The following is a 20099-nucleotide window of genomic DNA, read 5'->3' as shown; positions in this document are numbered from 1 at the left end:
ACCTTTAGCAGGCACAGGAAAAATGAAATTACATAATCCTTACAAAACGAATTCTGATGTGCTCCAGGGGCTGTGGTGAAGCATGATAGGGCCCACTTAGTACCTCCATTTTAGAATGTACATTTTAGCTTACCATTTCTTTTTTGATGGTGACTTTTAGAAGACTTTCAACTCATGTGATAATGTACTGAGAAATAACTGTACATGCAGCTTGTTTTTTGTAAGGTTGCTGCCATCCAGTCTGTACACTCCGTCCAAGGCTAAGCACACAGAATGTGATGCCCTAAGTATTATGACGGTCTGTGGAGACAGCTCCTCACTTGCAGACATATCATCACATCGGCCCTGCACCTCTGACACAATGAGATATGAACTGTGCTTGTATTGCAAAAGGTGCCTCTGCGCCATACTCAGCAAAGGAGCACTTTGCCTAGGATTATCCTGGAACACGGTGGACAGTGGCCGAGATACAGCCTTGCTCACTCTGATGCTAACTCTGATCTCTACCCTACACAGGACAATATACTGCACTACACCAGATCGGCTTCCTGGTAGATCTTACCCAGGTATGGGGTGTTAGGCTATCCCAATTGATCTGACAAAGGGTACTCCCACTATGCTCTTGATAGCGTAGATAGTAACAAGTAGCAGTGTACCAACATAATAACATTACCATGGTTGAACTGTTTATCTTTTTCATGAATCTTGTAATGCTGGTTACTGTTAGAAATGGGGTCTCTAGTTGGCAGTGGTTTGCACCCTGTCCAAGTAGAGACTCTCACTCTAGTCAGGGTAAGGAAGTCACACAGCTAAGATAACCTCTACTCACCGCCTTGGTAGCTTTTCTTAAACAGTCAGGCTTATCTCAGAGGTCATTTGTAAAGTTTTTGTACACATAGGCCCTCATTATGGCATTGGCGGTAATGCCCGCCGACTGCCGTGCTGGCAGGCACCAAATGACCGCTGGTGCCGGCGGTAACCATACCACCGTCTTATGACCACAAAAACACACACCACCAGTAAACAATCTGTTTTCACAAACCGCCAGGTCCAATGAAGGTTGAAAATCGGCGGTCAGCAAAAAAACACCGCCATGCCAGAAATACTCTGCCCACCAAAATATGACCTGAAAGTCAGCACAGCAGTGTGTTCTCAACATAAGGATGCCTGCAGGGGTGACGTCCGACCACTGAGGAAGGTAGGGTAAATGTCATCAACAGGTGTGTGCGGGTATGCCTATGTGTGCCCTGTGTGTTTGGGGTGTCTGTGTGTGTATCTGTGTTGTCTGGGTGTGTGAATGTGGTCCTTGACAGCAAATAATTAATGTGTGTTTTTCTGTGTAAACATGTGTGGGGGCATGCTGTAAGGGGTGTGGGGACATATATGTGTGTTGGTGGTGTTGCATGTGTGCATGGGAGGCGAATCTGGTGTTCAGCCCGAATCCCCCTCATACCCATAAAGGGGACCGCTAGGCTTTTTGCAACTGTCACCGTCGCGGAAAGCGTGGCGGTGCTCTGAGACGCAATAACTGTGGCAGTAAATGGCTCAAAAACTACCTGAAAACGCCTACAGCCGCCACCGGCGGTTGCACCACAATTGCGGTACAGGCGGTGAACCGGATGTATTACTCGCAGTTCACTGCTGCGGTCATATTACAGCGGTCTGCACCGCCAGCTTGTCGGCGGTCATACCGCCACCGCTGGCGGTGCAGTGCAGGACTGCCAATGTCATAATGAGGGCCATACTCATTAACACAGTGAAAACATCACAAAAGTACTCCACACCAGTTTAGACAAAATAGCCAATATTTATCTGAGTAAAACAAGACCAAAACTATAAAAATTCAACATTCACAAGTAAAGATTCACATTTTTAAAGATTGAGGGCCTGATTAGATGTCGGCGGAGGGAAATACTCTGCCAAAAACGTTACGGATATCACGTCCGCCGTATTACGATCCCATTATATCCTATGGGGTTCGTAATACGATGGACAGTATATCCATCACCTTTGTGAAAATCAGGCCCTAAATGTAGGGGAAGTGCGGCGTCAGTTCCTTACTGTTGCATAGGAGGTGATGCAGCATTAGTGGTGAGGTGTTTGTTCCTTACAACAAAGTGGGGTCGATGAATCTAGTAAGTTATGATGCAAGGCATCAACTTCGTGGTGTTGTGATGGCACCACGGGGCCATAGGTGCTGCAACAGAGTCGAACACAGCACTCTGAACTTAGGCTGTGACGCGAATTCGGAGGCACTGAGGTGGCATCGAGCCTGCATTGTAGGTCGCAGGCCAAAGCACTCTGCGGGTACCACAGTTCCAGTGCAGGCAGTGGCGTGGGGTCAGAGAGCAGTGCTGGTTCCGAAGTCATTCTGGAAGTCGATGTGCTAGTTTCTTCTTTGTTGAACCAGAGCTCACTCCGAAGGGCCCAGGAACTGGATTTGGCACCACTTGGCAAGTCAGAACTCTCAGCAAGAGAGCCCAGGTGCTGGCAGGTGAAGTATTTGATGTCCCTGACTCTTCCTAACAGGAGGCAAGCTCAATCCAAGCTCTTGGAGAACCTTTGGAAGCAGGATGTAGAAAGTCAAGCCCAGTCCTTTCCCTCTCAGGACAGAAGGAGCAAGCAGCAGGCCGGCACAACAAAGCAACAAGCAGAATGGCAGTCCCTCCTACAGCATCAAACTCGTCTTCCTGGCAGAATTTCCTCAGTCCAGAAGGATTCTATGTGGAGTCAGAGGTCCAGTACTTATAATCATTTATGTATTTGAAGGAGGCAAACTTCAAAGAGAAATCTTTGTAGTGCACAAGACCCTGCCTTTTCCTGCCCTGGCCTCAGACACACTCCAGGGGGTTGGAGACTGCTTTTTGTGAGGACACATGACCCAGATCATCCTTAATTCTCCAATGTGGAGTCCTGGATCACCACTACATGAATATTTCTAGCGGATATTCTCTTTTCTAAGTTGTTTACTTTTGTACGAACATATGGTTTAACAGAAATGTTAATAACATTAGATTTACCATGTCTTTGTAACTTCGTGTGCTTAATGTGCTTCTGTCTCTTGTCTCTTGTGCCCCTGTGAATCTTTGTTCAATGATTGGCATATTTTGATTGTACAAAACATAAATATAAAAGCGTCTTTGTTATTATAAACCTGTGGCTTTATTCCTTTGTGATTAGATCACACTAAATGGTTCTTAGTTGTATTCAATATAGATGTTACTTTTGTCTGAACATCTTGAAATCATTTATTTATTTTTTTAAAGAATGTATTTATTGGTTTTAAATAAGTACAACTAGATCAATAGCAAAACGTTTAACATATAGTAACCTTTCCGAGCCACATCCCACCCACACCTGATGATTGTGAGATGCACAGCACAGGAAGACAAGAAGCTTAGCGGCCACACGCCCCCTCTCTCATGAACAGTTCACGCAGCAAAAGTCTCCACACTAGTGTGCCGCCCCCCCCCGGTATAATCTTACCCCTCCATAGAGAAGAGGGCATGGTGACATTAAGACTCCCCTGAACATGGAGTCCGTCCCAATGGATCCCAGACCCCACCAGGGTGGGGGCTCGCAGTGCACGGCCTGCAAAAGCCCTGTGCCACCCAGAGGGACCATCAGATGTCTCTAGGGTATGATGAGGGAGGCTGCAACTCAGCATATGTCTCCAGCTGCATTTTACTGTAAAGCAAGTCCGAAAACCAGTCTTTAAATTTGAGTGCCCTCCCTCTACCACATTTGCAGGCCACCCTCCGCTAGGCTAGGAGGAGGCCAAAGCCTACATATCTGCGATACCCAACCGTTATCGTTTCAGTGTACCCCAATAGAGCAATCAGTCGTGTGAGGGTCAATGGAGCGGAGATCATGGTGGACAGTGCCCTCTCAATTTCCCTCCAATAATTCAGCACTGGGGGACATGACCATACCAGGTGCAGGAAATCAGTCTCTCCTGTCCCTCACCTGGCACAGCTGTCATCCGATCTAAGGTTGTGGCAATAGAGTTTCGCCAGAGTGTGATACAGTTGGTGCTAGTGTATAATCTCAATCTACTGCTTGCAGTGATTCTCCCAATCTGCTCACAGCAGTACGTCCATTGTGCCTCTGATAACTGTATCTGCAGTTCTTCCTCCGAGCCCTCGCAAGCCCTCCCCACGATGATCGGCTGATCTTGCTGTATGGAGTGGTAGAGGATGGAAACTAAGTGCTGCGGTGAGCTTAATTGTAATAGCGCATGGAATGTGTTCAGCCTATGCGGTTCTGAGGGGAAGGAAGGTGTGAGGCCTCTGATGGAGTGTTTAAGGCACAAGTATTAGAAAAGCCTCTAGTGGAGATTGCAACCCATCATGCAAAAATACTTCTTGTTCCCAGAAACGGGAGTCTGCGTAGAGATCTCCCCATGTGAGGATGTTAAGCTTAGCAAGCAGTTTCGCACCAGCTGCCTCACATGTTATCGAGATCACCTCGTGTCCCAACAGCGGCATATCCGGCGAGTACAGCAAGTTGCTACCTGCTCGAGCAGCTATTTTTTTCCAGGCTCGTTGAATGCATCCCACCGTTGAGTCTTGAGGGGCGGTGACAGCCATATCCGGTCTCAAAATAGGCAAAGTTGGGGACTAGAGTCATATACCCCTGTTCCACCACCAAATGTGCCATTTGCAAAGGTGGGTGGTACCAATAATGCGCAAATTGTGCCTGTGCACAATAATAATACAAATCTAGATCTGGAGCTTCAAAGCCCCTGTAGGCAAAGGGCTCCACCAGGATCTCCCATTTTAGTCGTGGCTGCTTGCCAGCCCAAACCAATCTGATCATCTGTGTTTTTAACGCTTTAAAAAAATGTCTAGCTGGTGGGAACTGTATGTTTAAAAATAAGTAGAGGAGCTTGGGGAGTATGATAATTTTCATTAGTGATATGCGCCCGCTGCTAAAAGGGGCAAGGCGATCCATCATGTGACCATAGCCTGTATGTCGTCCAGTAGCACTCCATAATTCAAACGCATCAGTTCCTGCTTATTATGAGTAATCTCTATGCCTAAGTAATGGAGGCTGGTATCAGTCCACTGAAGGGGGAAGTCCGGACAATTGCGCACTGTACAAGTAGTTAAGGGATATACTTATGATTTTCCCCAGTTGATTTGGACTCCAGACATGTGACCAAATTTAGTGAATTCCCGCAACACAGGATTTAAGCTCTCCCCTGGGTTCTTTAGATATAATGTAACGCCATCTGCGTAGAGTGAAATTAGGATATGCCTAGTGGGGGTGCGAATCGCATTGTGCATATGGTGTTGGCGGAGCATAGCCGCCAAGGGCTCCATTGCCAAAGCAAATAGCAGAGGCGATAGTGGGCACCCTTGCCTGGTACCCCTTTCTATGCAAAATGGTGTGGATTGGAGGCCATTAATCTGCACAGCAGCCATTGGGCCCGAATACAGTAAGGCAATCCAGGAGATATATATATGCAGGAATCCCATACGCCTCAATATCACCATTAGATAGTCCCACTGCCTTTGTGGCATCTAAAAAAGCAGCAACAGCAGGGATCTCAGGGTCTATGCTTTGCTGGATAGCAAAGGAAGTGTGCAGATTATGCAAAGTGGACCTTCCCTGTACGAACCCAGACTGATTCGGTCTAGTCAAGAAAGTTATCAAAAGACTTAAGCAAGTGGCGAGTACCTTCGTCAGGATCTCAACATCACAGTTGATGAGTGCCAACAGCCGATGTGAGTCGCAGCTGGTGGCCAATTTATTTGGTTTTAATAGGGTAATCAGAAGAGCTTTTCTCATAGTGGGGGGAAGGGCTCCTTCCTGCCTTGCCTCATGATAAACCTCCCCCCAGCCATGGAACGAGTATGTCTACATAAGTCTTGTAAAAGTACGCTAGTATGCCATCAGGCCCTGGGGCCTTACCTGATTTAAGCTGCATTATGGCCTCTTGAATTTCATTGTGCTCGAGCTCGGGCGCCAGGAATTCCCACTGGGCATCACTAAGCCAGGCCAATGCTACATCTTCTAAGTATCCATCTACATCTGGAGAGTCCTTTCTACTAGAAAAGTATAGGCTCTGATAATATGCAACAAAGACCTGAAGTATTTCAGGAGTACATCTAAGCAGGCGGCCAGAGGGGTAATATATCGCAAGTATAGTGTTCTTGGGTCGGACCGCACTAATGGCATGGGCCAGGGCTCTACCCGGCCTCTCTCCCTCCCCATAGGAGCGGGCTCATGTGTATTTACCCCTAATCAGGACCTCGCGCTCCGCCACCTCCTGAAAGTCTGTTAATGTCTCTTGGAGATGACGCGTCACATTGGCAGAATGCACCACGGCCAGCTCCGTCTCCAGTCCCTTGATTTGCAATTCCAGGCAGGTTAGCGTGGAGAGAATCTCCGAAGTATGCCCACGCCCTTAGCCAAGCGACATTCCCTCAGCGTGACCTTAAAGGACTCCCAAAGCACCGCTATTCTGGCCACAGTGCCCTTGTGTAGGACAGTACCATCTTGCCTGGCATGTTACCCCCATTTTTACTTGTGTGTCAGTTTGTTTTTGCCTGTCTCACTGGGATCCTGCTAGCCAGGACCCAAGTGCTCATAGTTTGTGGCCTGAATGTGTTCCCTGTGTGGTGCCTAACGGTGTCACTGAGGCTCTGCTAACGAGAACCTCAGTGCTTATGCTCTCTCTGTCTTTAAAATTGTCACTGCAGGCTAGTGACCATTTTTACCAATTCTGATTGGCACACTGGAACACCCTTACAATTCCCTAGTATATGGTACCTAGGTAACCAGGGTATTGGGTTCCAGGAGATCCCTATGGGCTGCAGCATTTCTTTTGCCACCCATAGGGAGCTCAGACAATTCTTACACAGGACTGCCACTGCAGCCTGAGTGAAATAACACACATGTTATTTCACAGCCATTTTACACTGCACTTAAGTAACTTATAAGTCACCTATATCTCTAACCCTCACTTAGTGAAGGTTAGGTGCAAAGTTACTAAGTGTGAGGGCACCCTGACACTAGCCAAGGTGCCCCCACATTGTTCAGGTACAATTTCCCCGGAGTTTGTGAGTGCGGGGACACCATTACACGTGTGCACTACATATAGGTCAGTACCTATATGTAGCTTCACAATGGTAACTCCGAATATGGCCATGCAACATGTCTAAGATCATGGAATTGTCCCCCCATGCCAAATCTGGTATTGGGGTGCCAATCCAATGCATCCCCAGGGCGCCAGCATGGACCCCGGGTACAGCCAAACTAGCTCTCTAGTCGTTTTCACTGCAGCTACTGCTTCTGCCAACCCACAAACAGGCTTCTGCCCTCCTGGGTTCTGGGAAGCCCAGTCCCAGGAAGGCAGAACAAAGGATTTCCTCTCCCTTTGGAAATAGGTGTTAAGGGCTGGGGAGGAGTAACCTCCCCCAGCCTCTGGAAATGCTTTGAAGGGCACAGATGGTGCCCTTGTTGCATAAGCCAGTCTACACCGGTTCAGGGATCCCCCAGCCCCTTCTCTGGTGTGAAACTGGACAAAGGAAAGGGGAGTGACCACTCCCCTGTCCATTACCACCCCAGGGGTGGTGCCCAGAGCTCCTCCAGTGTGTCTCAGACCTCTGCCATCTTGAATGCAGAGGTGTGAGGGCACAGTGGAGGCCTCTGAGTGGCCAGTGCCAGCAGGTGACATCAGAGACCCCTCCTGATGGTGCTTACCTGGTTAGGTGGCCAAACCTCCTCTGAGGGATATTTAGGGTCCCTCCTGTGGGTTTCTCATCAGATAACGAATGCAAGAGCTCACCAGAGTTCCTCTGCATCTCCCTCTTCGACTTCTGCCAAGGACCGATCGCTGACTGCTCCAGGACGCCTGCAAAATTGCAACAAAGTAGCAAGATGACTACCAGCAACATTGTAGCACCTAATGCTGCCGGCTTTCTCGACTGTTTCCTGGTGGTGCATGCTCTGAGGACTGTCTGCCTTCACCCTGCACTGGAAGCCAAGAAGAAATCTCCAGTGGGTCGATGGAATCTTCCCCCTGCTAACGCAGGCACCAAACTTCTGCATCACTGGTCCTCTGGGTCCCCTCTTATCTTGACGCGCGTGGTACCTGGAACACAGGAGCTGGATCCAAGTGACCCTGACAGTCCAGTGGTCCATCTGTCCAAAGTTGGTGGAGGTAAGTCCTTGCCTCCCCACGCCAGACAGTAATCCTGTGTACTGTGTGAACTGCAGCTGCTAGGGCTTCTGTGCACTTTTGCAAGGAATCCTTCATGCACAGCATAGCCCAGGTCCCCAGCACTCTGTCCTGCATTGCTCAACTCGCTGAGTTGACCACCGGCTTCGTGGGACCCTCCTTTGTAGTGTTGAGATGGCTACCATGCTCAGATTTCTTGAACCCCTGTTCAAGTGCTTCTGCGGGTGTTGCCTGCTTCTGCATGGGCTCTCTGTGTTGCTGAGCGTCCCCTCTGTCTCCTCCTCCAAGGGGTGACCTTGTGGTCCTTCCTGGGCCTGTGAAGCACAGCACCCATTTTCTTCAACCATGACCTTTGCAGCTAGCAAGGCTTGTTTGCGGTCTTTCTGCGTGAAAAGAACTCTGCATCCTCAAGCACGCCGTGCGACATCTTCTGTGCAAAGGAGAAGTTCCTGGCATCTTCCGTTGTTGCAGAATCTTCAGCTTCTTCCACCCGGAGGCAGCCATTTTGCACCTTCATCCGGGTTTTAGTGGGGTCCTGCCCCCCCGGACACTTTTCGTGACTCTTGGACTTGGTCCCTTTCCTTTATAGGTCCTCAGGTCCAGGAATCCATCTTCAGTGCTTTGCAGTCAGTTGTTGTCTTTGCAGAATCTCCTATCACGACTTTAGTGTGTTTCTGGGGAAGTAGGGTAACTTTACTCCTACTTTTCAGGGTCTTGGGGTGGGGTATCTTGGACACCCTTAGTGTTTTCTTACACTCCCAGCGACCCTCTACACACTACACTAGACCTGGGACCCCTAACTGGTTCGCATTCCACTTTCTTAGTATATTGGTTTTGTTGCCCCTAGGCCTATTGCATCCTATTGTATTCTACAGTGTTTGCACTACTTTTCTAACTCTTTACTTACCTGATTTTGGTTTGTGTGTATATTTTGTGTATTTTACTTACCTCATAAGGGAGTATATCCTCTGAGATATTTTTGGCACATTGTCACTAAATTAAAGTTCATTTATTTTTAGTAACTCTGAGTATTGTGATTCTTATGATATAGGGCCTGATTCTAACTTTGGAGGACGGTGTTAAACCGTCCCAAAAGTGGCAGATATACCACCTACCGTATTACGAGTTCCATAGGATATAACACCGTCCTCCAAAGTTAGAATCAGGCCCATAGTGCTATATGATATAAGTGGTATAGTAGGAGCTTTGCATGTCTTCTAGTTCAGCCTAAGTTGCTCTGCTATAGCTACCTCTATCAGCCTAAGCTGCTAGAACACTACTAATCTACTAATGAGGGATAACTGGACCTGGCACAAGGTGTAAGTACCATCAGGTACACACTATAAGCCAGGCCAGCCTCCTACATTGGTGGTGCAGCGATGGGATAAGTACTTGTAACTGCTTTGCCACTTTGTCATTGGTGCTTTTCATAAGAAAAACATATACCAAATACTTAAAAATATACACAGTTAACCTAAACAGATTAACTTTCTTTCTTTCAACTTTCTAAAACGTTTCTGAAAAGTTTTCAAAAGTTTGAAAAAGTTTTTATCTTTTCTTTGAAAGTTTCTAAACTTTTTTCTCTCTGTCCTAAACCCTTTCTAACAAACATGTCCGCAGTAGAAATTACTCCCACAGTTGTCCAGGCAACCTATGGTAGTTTAAACTTTAAATGTTCGAGGGGTCTCTGCATAGAAAGAGGTTTAAGCATTGGTAAGAACCCTTCCAAGGATCTTCTTGTTAGCCTTCTCCTAGAAAGTGACCAGAACCAGTCTGGCCCATCCCAGGATCAGGAGGTAGAGGAGGTAGAGGAGGGGGTTACCCAGCAAGACTCAGAGGAGTCCCCTGAGGATGCTGGGGAGGGTTCATCCAAAGACCTGCCAGCTAACAGGCCTCCTAGTGACACTGGTAGTGGGAGGGGTCACACACTAGTAGGGCACCTTTCACTCCAAAAGGCCAATTTACTAGAGTCCAGCCAGTTAGAGACAGGTCTCACTCTGCCAATTCCCACATTTCTTCTGTGTCTCAGAATTATCAAGCCTCCCAACCTGAGGATAACACTATGGAAAGGGAACTCAGAAAGCTGAGGTTGGAAGAGGCCAGGCTGAAGCTAAGACAGCAGCAGCTGGCCTTAGACAGGGAATCTCTAGATGTAGAGACGGAAAGGCAGAGGTTGGGGTTAGTTCCCCATGGTGGCAGCAAGCAGTGCTTTTGATAGCAATCCTGTAAGAGAACAAGATTCCAGAAACCTGTATAAGATAGTCCCCCTTACAAGGAGGGGGATGACATTAACAAGTGGTTTGCTGCACTTGAGAGGGCTTGTATGGCACAGTTGGTCCCTCAAAGGCAGTGGTATACATTATTTTATGCATAATTTTAGCAAAGAAGCATCAAAAGTAGTGCACACTTCACTAACTACATTAATCCTATATTAAGTGTCATCTAAATGTTCATAATACTTGTTAACCAAAAGTGAAGATCCTCCTTATGTTTATAAAGAGGCTTGAATAACAGTAGATAAAGGCCCTCATTCTGACCCTGGCGGTCGGCAGAGAGACGGCGGTCGGACCGCAAACAGACCGGCGGTATTAAAAATGGCATTCTGACCGCAGCGGTCCCCGCCGCGACCGACCGCCACTTCTCCACTCCGACCGCCACGGCGGTCATGACCGCCGGGCTGGAGTTTGCGCACTCCGGCCCGGCGGTCGTCCCAAGACCGCCAAGGGTATTATGACCCTGCCTACCGCCGCGGTTTCTTGCGGGCGGGAACCGCCGTGCGAACCATGGCGGTAAGCACTATCGGGGCCAGGGAATTCCTTCCCTGGCACTGATAGGGGTCTCCCCCACCCCCCACTACCCACCCGAGTCCTCCCCCCACACCCTCCACCCCCCTGCCACCCCCCAGAGGTGGTACGAACCCCCTCCCCACCCCCAGCCCGACATGCACATACATGCACCCCGACATGCACACACCCCCAACATGCACATATACACACCCCCTACACACACATACACAACGGGGACACATACCCGCACACATACATGCAGACATGCGCACCTGCCGAACAGCACACATTACCCATAGACACAGCAGCACCCCCCGCCCGCATACACGCACTCACACACCCCCTCTACACACTCACACGCACACCCCCATGCACGCCCACATCACACAACACCCCCCCACCCCCTCCCCTCACGGACGATCAACTTACCTTGTGCGTTGGTCCTCCGGGAGGCGACGGGAGCCATGGGGAGGTGACCGCCAACAGAAGACCGCCAACAGAAGACCGCCACACAGAAATGTGGGTCGTAATTCTGTGGGCGGTGTTCTGCTGGCGTGGCGGTGGAGGTTGACCAGTCTCCACTTTCCCGCCGACCGCCAGTGTGGCTGCTGGCGGTTTTCCGGCGGAACGCTCCCAGCGGTCAGAATGCTCACAGCGGCATACCGCCGCGGTCGGCGGTCTTCACCGCGGCGGTAACTCGGCGGTCTTGCAAAAAGACCGCCAGGGTCAGAATGAGGGCCAAAGTCTCAAAGTCTCCGAGTTGTTATCGGTAGATAGACGTGCGCTTACCCAAATAGCTTGTAATTTTCTCTTCCGAGAGAACCGCAGCGTGTTGCCGGGTCCGTGTCTTTCTCAGGCGCCATCTTGGAAAGGTTTCTTCTGCGCGAATGTGTATGAAAGGACTGTCCCGTGTCGGTTTAGTCCTTTTATGCTTTTTTTATCCACCGAGGAAGAAGCTCCATTCGTATTGCCGGCGCCATTTTAAAACATATCCTAAAGCCTGAATTTGTGGCAAAAATAACTCAAAATTAAGCCTAACTGTTGCCATAAATTATAAATTAAAACTAAATTATTAAAAAATCTAAACCTGTTAAGCACGAAATTCCACTGTGGTCTAAATTCCATGAATACTAAGCTAAATATCATTCAATAATAATCGTGATTTATAAAAATAGAAATGTAGCCTCACTAGTTATGAAGAAATTAACATAAACATATTTAACATGAATATGTTGATCATGTCACATGTATACTTGTTGCTTCAGTAATATATGAACGACAGATAAGTAAAATTTAAATTCAAAATTAAAAGTAAAGGAGAAAAAGAGAGGAAATGAAAGCAAATAATCAAAGAATTATAATAGCTTAACCCAATAGAAGCAATATAGAATTACAAAAAGAGAAATGCATGTAATATGCAGTTAGGACCTGGTTCTAGATAAGATAAACAATAAGAGATAAGGTAATAGCATGGAATATATTAGAATAATGATCTGGTTCAACGTGAGTATAAGATCAAAGGTGATTTTTATCCAATACTATATAACGCTATAGATTCTAAGAAATAAAAATAAAATAAAAAATAAAAATAAAGATAAAAATAAAAATAAAGGTGAATAATCACTGAAGCCAAAAGTGCCCATCCGGATCTTTGTTCAATCCTTTCCGAACAGTGTCATAAAGGATTATAAGACGACTTTCATTCTGTCGTAATTTAAGTTCCAAGTTACCGCCTCAGTGTTTCAACTGTTTGAGACCACAGAATGAGAAAATTCGGTCATTGGGGTGATGTTCCAAAAATAAGTGACCAGAACCAGTCTGGCCCATCCCAGGATCAGGAGGTAGAGGAGGGGGGTACCCAGCAAGACTCCGAGGAGTCCCCTGAGGTTGCTGGGGATGGTTCATCCAAAGACCTGCCAACTAACAGGCCTCCTAGTGACACAGGTAGTGGGAGGGGGTCACACACTAGTAGGGCAACTTTCACTCCAAAAGGCCAGGTTACTAAAGTCCAGCCAGTTAGAGACAGGTCTCACTCTGCCAATTCCCACATTTCTTCTGTGTCTCAGAATTATCAAGCCTCCCACCCTGAGGATAACACTATGGAAAGGGAACTCAGAAAGCTGAGGTTGGAAGAGGCCAGGCTGAAGCTAAGACAGCAGCAGCTGGCCTTAGACAGGGAATCTCTAGATGTAGAGACGGAAAGGCAGAGGTTGGGGTTAGTTCCCCATAGTGGCAGCAGCAGTGTTTTTGATAGCAATTCTGTAAGAGAACAAGATTCCAGAAACCTGCATAAGATAGTTCCCCCTTAAAAGGAGGGGGATGACATTAACAAGTGGTTTGCTGCACTTGAGAGGGCTTGTATGGCACAGTTGGTCCCTCAAAGGCAGTGGGCTGCTAACTTGTGGCTATCTTTCACTGGTAAGGGTATGGATAGGCTCCTTACTGTCAGAGAAAGTGATGCTAATAATTACAAAGTTTTGAAGGATGCACTCTTGGATGGATTTGGCTTAACCACTGAACAATACAGGATAAAGTTCAGAGATACCAGAAAAGAGTCCTCTCAAGACTGGACAGACGTTGTAGACTGTTCAGTGAAGGCCTTGGAAGGTTGGTTACATGGCAGTAGGGTGATTGACTATGAAAGCCTTTATAATCTAATCCTGAGAGAGCATATTTTGAACAATTGTGTGTCTGATTTGTTGCACCAGTACTTGGTAGACTCAGATCTGACCTCTCCCCAAGAATTGGAAAAGAAGGGAGACAAATGGGTCAGAACAAGAGTGAACAGAAACCTTCATACAGGGGGTGATAAGGATGGCAAAAAGAAGGATGGTAAGTCTTCTGTCAAGGGTAGGGACAAAGATAAAAAAACATTCATCAGGCCCACAAAAATCCTCTGGGGGTGGTAGGTCCAAATCCTCTTCCCACAGTCAAAAGAAGCCATGGTGTTATTTATGTAAGAGTAAAGGCCATTGGGCAAGTGATTCCACTTGTCCAAAGAAAAACACCAAGGCTCCCACTACCACAGCCCCAACTGCAACCTCTAGTGCCCCTAGTAATAGCAGTGGTGGTGGAAAGTCTACTACAAATAGCCAATCAAAGGGTGTAGCTGGGCTCACCATTGGTAGTGTAGTTGGGGTTGGTCTTGTTAGGGAGACCACAGAGGCTGTTTTAGTCTCTAATGGTGGTAATGACTTTGCCACCTTTGTTGCTTGTCCCCTTAATATGGGTAAGTACAAGCAACTTCCCCTAATAAATGGTGTTGAGGTTGAGGCCTACAGGGATACAGGAGCCAGTGTCACTATGGTGATTGAGAAACTGGTTCACCCTGATCAACGCCTACTTGGTCAGCAGTACCAAGTGACTGATGCTCATTACAACACTCTTAGCCAACCCATGGGTGTTATGAATCTCAACTGGGGTGGGGGTTACTGGTCCAAAGAAAGTTGTGGTAGCCACTGAATTACCTATAGATTGCTTACTAGACAATGATTTTGAGACATCAGCTTGGGCAGAAGTGGAGTTGGAGGCTCATGCAGCAATGCTGGGCATTCCTGGGCATATCTTTGCTTTGACAAGGGCTCGGGCCAAGAAGCAAAGAGGACAGGGAAACTTGGATCCTGGAACAATGGACCAAGTGCTCCCAAAAGATAGGGGTAGAAAGGGTAAACCCCTGTCCACTACCCCTCCCTCTGCAGAAGATTCCCCTTTTGAGGAAGAGGAATCCTCTCCCTGTGCAGAACCTACACCAGATGAGCTGGCAGCAGACACTGCTGAGCTTTTGGGTGCAGGGGGGCCTGCTACAGAAGAGCTGAGTGTGACACAGCAGACCTGTCCCACACTAGAGGGATTGAGCTTGTTTCTGTCAAAAACATCTGCCATCTCTCTTCTCAGTTCCCTGTGGAAAGCATCATCCAACAACATAGCTGGAGAAAGACGCCAGGACATAAGAGGGGCCTGCGCAGCAGGCAGCCGCAACTCGAGCACGACCGGAGAGTGGTTGGAGTATGTACGGGGTAGATGCATAACCCCCACAAGCCAGGGCACCATAGACCGGGAGATGAACCAAAAGTCCAATCTGGACCAGCTGGAGTGACCCACAGAGGAAAATGTGCCCTCCCTGTCTCACGGGTGCAGCCAGCGCCAGCCGTCAACCACGTTGTGTGCTACGTCAGCCCTGAAGTTCTCCATCGCCCTGTGGCAGTGTAGCGTCACACATGCCCCTTTATCCTCCTGGGGGTCTAGTGCCAAATTGAAATCCCCTCACGCCATATATTTCGAGCTAACCTCCACCACGCAACTCCATATGGAATCAAAGAAAGTGGGGTCCCAGATGCACATACGGGGTGCCCTTGTGTAATAAGATTGATGTGACCCTGGAGTAAGAAGAATAGGTAGCATGTTGACTGTAGGAGGACCAGCGATCTGCGAATGTTATCCACGTCCCAGGTGCGAAGTGGGTCTCCTGTAGGAGTGTGATATGTATTCTGTGTCTCTCCAAGTACACTAATATGTGTAGCCGCTTGCGTGGGTCACCCAACCCCAGCACATTCCACATCAAGCATTTTAGAGCGTACCCACTTTTAACACCTTGATCTATGACCTTGATTGCTGCAATATAATGATGCTGTCTCCCGCTGGACTTGTGTTGGGAGGAGTGCGGCCTGCAGCCGGGCTGAATCGAGTGTCAAGTGCAATAGAGATGTGTTTTGATGTGACTCAGAGTAACTGTTGAACTCCCCTTCCCGCCCTCCCACCCACCACGGCGGCCCAAACCCACCTGGAACTACCCTTCCTTTGGAATCCTGAAACTTAACCACAAACTGACAACAGTGCATCTCAAAGAGTAACCAGGGGCTTCCCAGTGGGAGGCTAGCCGGAGAGCCATGTCAGAGCCCCAGGGTGACAGGGGGTGCCCAGACGTTGCATAGGGTGCCCAGGAGTGCCTGCGGTGACTGGCCAGTCAACAGCTACAGAGCAGGGCAGGACAAGCTGTCAACTTTGTGTAGGTAGCAGTTAATAGTTGTGCACGGGGTCACCCCACAGGGTGAGAACCCCATTTCCAGGGAAAAGATGGAGTCATTCCTGGTCCGACAGGGTAGATTGTTCTGGATCTGCTGAGTTTTGTTTCTTCAACATGTCCCTCCTGCAGCTGCGTTTCAGTTAGTTCATTAGCCTGCTGCGGTGTGGCGACTATTGTGTGTCTGCCGTTGTGTGTGATCTTGAGTTGCGCCGGGTACAACATGGCATAAGAGATGTTCGCTTGCCTCATTTTCTGCATGACAGACACAATTTTTTTCCGAGCCGCTTGCACTGCTGTGGTGAAATCGGGATAAATCAAGACCTCGTTACCCCCGAACTGTAGGGGATTTTTTTTTTCAGCTCAGCCTTAGTACGATGTCCCTGTCTCTATAGTTCAGAAGGTGGGTGACAATTGGCCTGGGCGGGGCCCCAGGCGGAGGTCGAGCCGCCAGGGCCCTTTGCGCTCTCTCCACTATCAGCATCCTGGAGAAGGCATCCTCACCAAATAAGGTGATGAGCAAGTGCTCTATATATTACTCCATACGTCCAGTTCCCGTGGACTCTGGAATGCCGACTATGCGCAAATTGTTACACCTTGACCTGGCTTACAAGTCTTCATTTTTGTGCGCTATGATTTTAAGGAGTTCCATTTGCATGAGTTGCTCACTTTTTTCTGCATTGTGTCTTCAACTTGCAAAATGCGCTGTTCGGTTTCGGATATGCGTCCTGCCTGCCTTTCCAGCCGATTAGTGAGCAAGTCTAATATAGCAGTCACAGTGTCCATTTTACTGTCAATCAAGGACAGGCTGGATTGCATGGTGAGCAGGAGCGTCTTCATTTTGCTCATTTCCGAGTGCTCCCACTGGTCAGGCTAGGCCTCATTATTGTCCATGGAGGTGCTCTGGTCGATTGTTTAGCTCCAAACTGCAGCTTCAGCTACTTAGCGTCAGATTTCCCCATGCCAACTATGGTCAGAACCAGGGCCCACAGCGATGCCCCCACTCGACAAACAGGAATCCAATCAGGGCATTCACCACGTGCACTGCAATGAGGAGTCACTCAATTATTGTGCCGCACAGCGCCAGCCGCCTTGTGCAGGAGCAGCAGGTCAGGCAGTTATAGTATAGTGGCATAGTCTTTCATCAGGGTTGTGCCACCGGCGCTCAATACTGGCCCAGTCGTCCCCAGCAGTACCTCCCCAGGCCGCCGGAATTTCACTCACTTTACCACTGCCCACACCTCACAGCGACGGTGCATTCCTCCTATAGGTATGCCACGGGTGCTTGCACGTCTGTCAGCCTCTGCTCCGCCCAGGGGTCAGTTAGCTCTCGCCCAGCCTCCAACAGCGCTGCACTCTCCAGGTGCCAGTTCCTGCAACACAGGCCCACCCACACAGCAGCAACTGTCCGGGCCCGAGCTCCACAAGTCAACGCCCAGGGTCCCAGCGCCCCAGCGTCCCGCTCGCCGCTCAAATTGGGGAGTCCGTTCTGCATCTCAAAAACAGGCTCGGCGAGAGGCAACCTGCATCACGCCACAATTCTTCGGACTCCCGACACAGGAAACTCATGCGCCACGGCCAGCCAGGTAGGCCCCGCAATCATGCGGCAGGATCGCATCAGCGCCACACGGTGTTCCACTCTGGGCAATCCTCGGGGGGATCCCAGTTGTAAGCATTCGTTGCTGACCAAATTTGCAAGTATAGCACTGCTTATGGGCAGGATTATGATAGGCTCCTGCAGCCCGGGCGCATAATCCAACACAAGTGCAGACATCTTGTGCAGCAGTTTTCTAGTGCCCCCCTCCTTGAAATCATTTATGAATTAATTTACATTTATTTGGTTTGAATAAGTCCCTTGTTGGCTCTTTATAGCTTACCTTATTCATACGCAAGCTCACAAGGGTGTATTGGGTTGTCCCTTTCAATTTCTTGAGTGAGGTCAGGCACAGCCCTATTCAGGTGCAAGTGTCAGCTCCTCCTCCCACCCTAACTTAGGAAGACCCATCAGGATATGCAGGGAGCACCTCAGCTCCCTTTGTGTGACTGTCAAGAGTGAATGCACAAACAGCCCAAATGTCATCCTGACCCAGATGTGTATTAAGAAACAGGCAGAGGCACAAAATGGCTCAGCGAGAAAATGCCAATTTTTTAAAAATGGCATTTTCAAACTCACAGCTCAAAAACCAACTTCACCAAAAGATTTATTTTTAAGTTGTAATTTCAGAGACCCCAAAATCAACATCTCACTGTGCTCCCATTGGGAAATTCCACTTAAAAGATATTTCAAGGCAATCACCATGTTACCCTATATGAGAGATAGGTCTTGCAGTAGTGGAAAATGAAATTAGTAGTATTGAAAGACATGTAAAACACACCAGTACATGTCCTACCTAGTAAATACACTGCACCCTGCCCATGGAGCTGTCTTGGGCCTACTGTGACTTAAAGGTAATAAAAGAGAAGGTTTGCGGCCTGGCAAGTGGGTGCACTTGCCAGGACAACATGCAGTTTAAAAACTGCAAACACAGACACCCGAATGGAAGGCCTGAGACATGTTTTCAGGGCTATTCATGTTGGTGGCACAGTCAGTGCTGCAGGTCCACTAGTACCTAATTTGTGTGGGTAGGCCTAGTGCCTGCAACAGGACATGCCCCAAAACACAATGTGAGCACATCACATTTTCCCAAAGAAAACAGAGCTGGTTTTTTAAAAAGTGCCTAACTGTGGATTTTGTCCTCTAGTTCAGCCGGCACCTAGGGAAACCTACTAAACCTGTGCATTTTTTTAAACTAGACACCTCGGGGATCTAAGATGGGGTGACCTGTGGGGCTCTCATCAGGTTCTGTTACCCAGAATCCTTTGCAAACCTCAAGATTTGGCCTAAAAATCACATTTTCCTCACATTTCGGTGACAGAAAGTTCTGGAATCTGGGAGGAGCCACAAATTTACTTCTACCCAGCGTTCCCCCAAGTCTCCCGATAAAAACGGTACCTCACTTGTGTGGGTGTGCCTAGTGCCCACGAATGGAAATGCCCCAAAACACTATCTGGACACATCAAAATGATCAAATACAAAACTACCTGGTTTTGCGGGGTGCATCTGCGTTTTTGGTCCTGGGCTCAGCAGCCATCTAGGGAAACCTACCAAACCCAGACATTTCTGAAATGAGGGAGTCCAGGGAGGTGTGACTTGTGTGGATCCCCCAAAGTTTTTTACCCAGAATCCTAAGCAAACCACAAATTTAGCTAAAAAATCAATGTTCCCCTCAGTCTCCTGGTGAAAATGATACCTCACTTGTGTAGATGGGCCAAGTGCCTGTGACAGAGAAGAGCCAACAACATGCCAAAATTGAGGGGGAACCAAAGTGGGTCCAATAGGGAAGTTTGAGAAAAAAAAAATTTATGCTGACAAGTGCAGCAGAATGTTTATCGGTATAGATGAGACAATGCTGGGTGATAGGAATTTTGTGGATTCCTGCAGATTCCAGAAGGTTCCATCACAAAAATGTGGGAAAAATGTGTGATTTCCAGCTAAGTTGGAGGTTTGCAGGGCATTGTGGGTAAGAAAATGGTGCGGGGTACATGTGAAGTACACCACCCTGGAATCACACAGAAGTCTAGTTTTCAGATGTGTCTAGGTCTTGTGCATTTTTCTACATGGCAGCGTCCCAAAGTCCAAAAAGTGCAGCCCTCACCATTTTAAGTGGGACGATTTTGAGAGTTAGCCAAGCTCTCATGGCGCAAATGTAAAAGCAAAACCCAAAATAATCAACTGTCCTCTTGCTTGCCGTGCGATAAGATGTTTGAGTGTGTGGAGGGAGAGCTGAAAGACTGTTACCCCCGTCAGTTGGGGTGGGGGCATAACCAGGCCCATACTGGTTGGTAGCCACCATCCCACTATTTTTTTTTTTTTTAATTCCCTGGCATCTAGTAGACTTTCTGCCCTCCCCCCCCGGGGTATGGATCGGAGGTAAATGCTCCATTTGCCCACTGGTGGGCAGAACAATTTTTGCCCCATTTATTTGGGGAGGGGTATGGCCATACCCCCCACCCTCTTATTGTGAAAAAAAATCTTCCCTGGTCTCTGGTGGGCTTTCTGCCCCCC

The sequence above is a fragment of the Pleurodeles waltl genome, chromosome 1_1 (assembly GCF_031143425.1).
Source record: "Pleurodeles waltl isolate 20211129_DDA chromosome 1_1, aPleWal1.hap1.20221129, whole genome shotgun sequence".
Lineage (NCBI taxonomy): Eukaryota > Metazoa > Chordata > Amphibia > Caudata > Salamandridae > Pleurodeles > Pleurodeles waltl.
The sequence above is the reverse complement of the archived record's forward strand: the minus strand, read 5'-3'. Positions refer to the sequence as shown.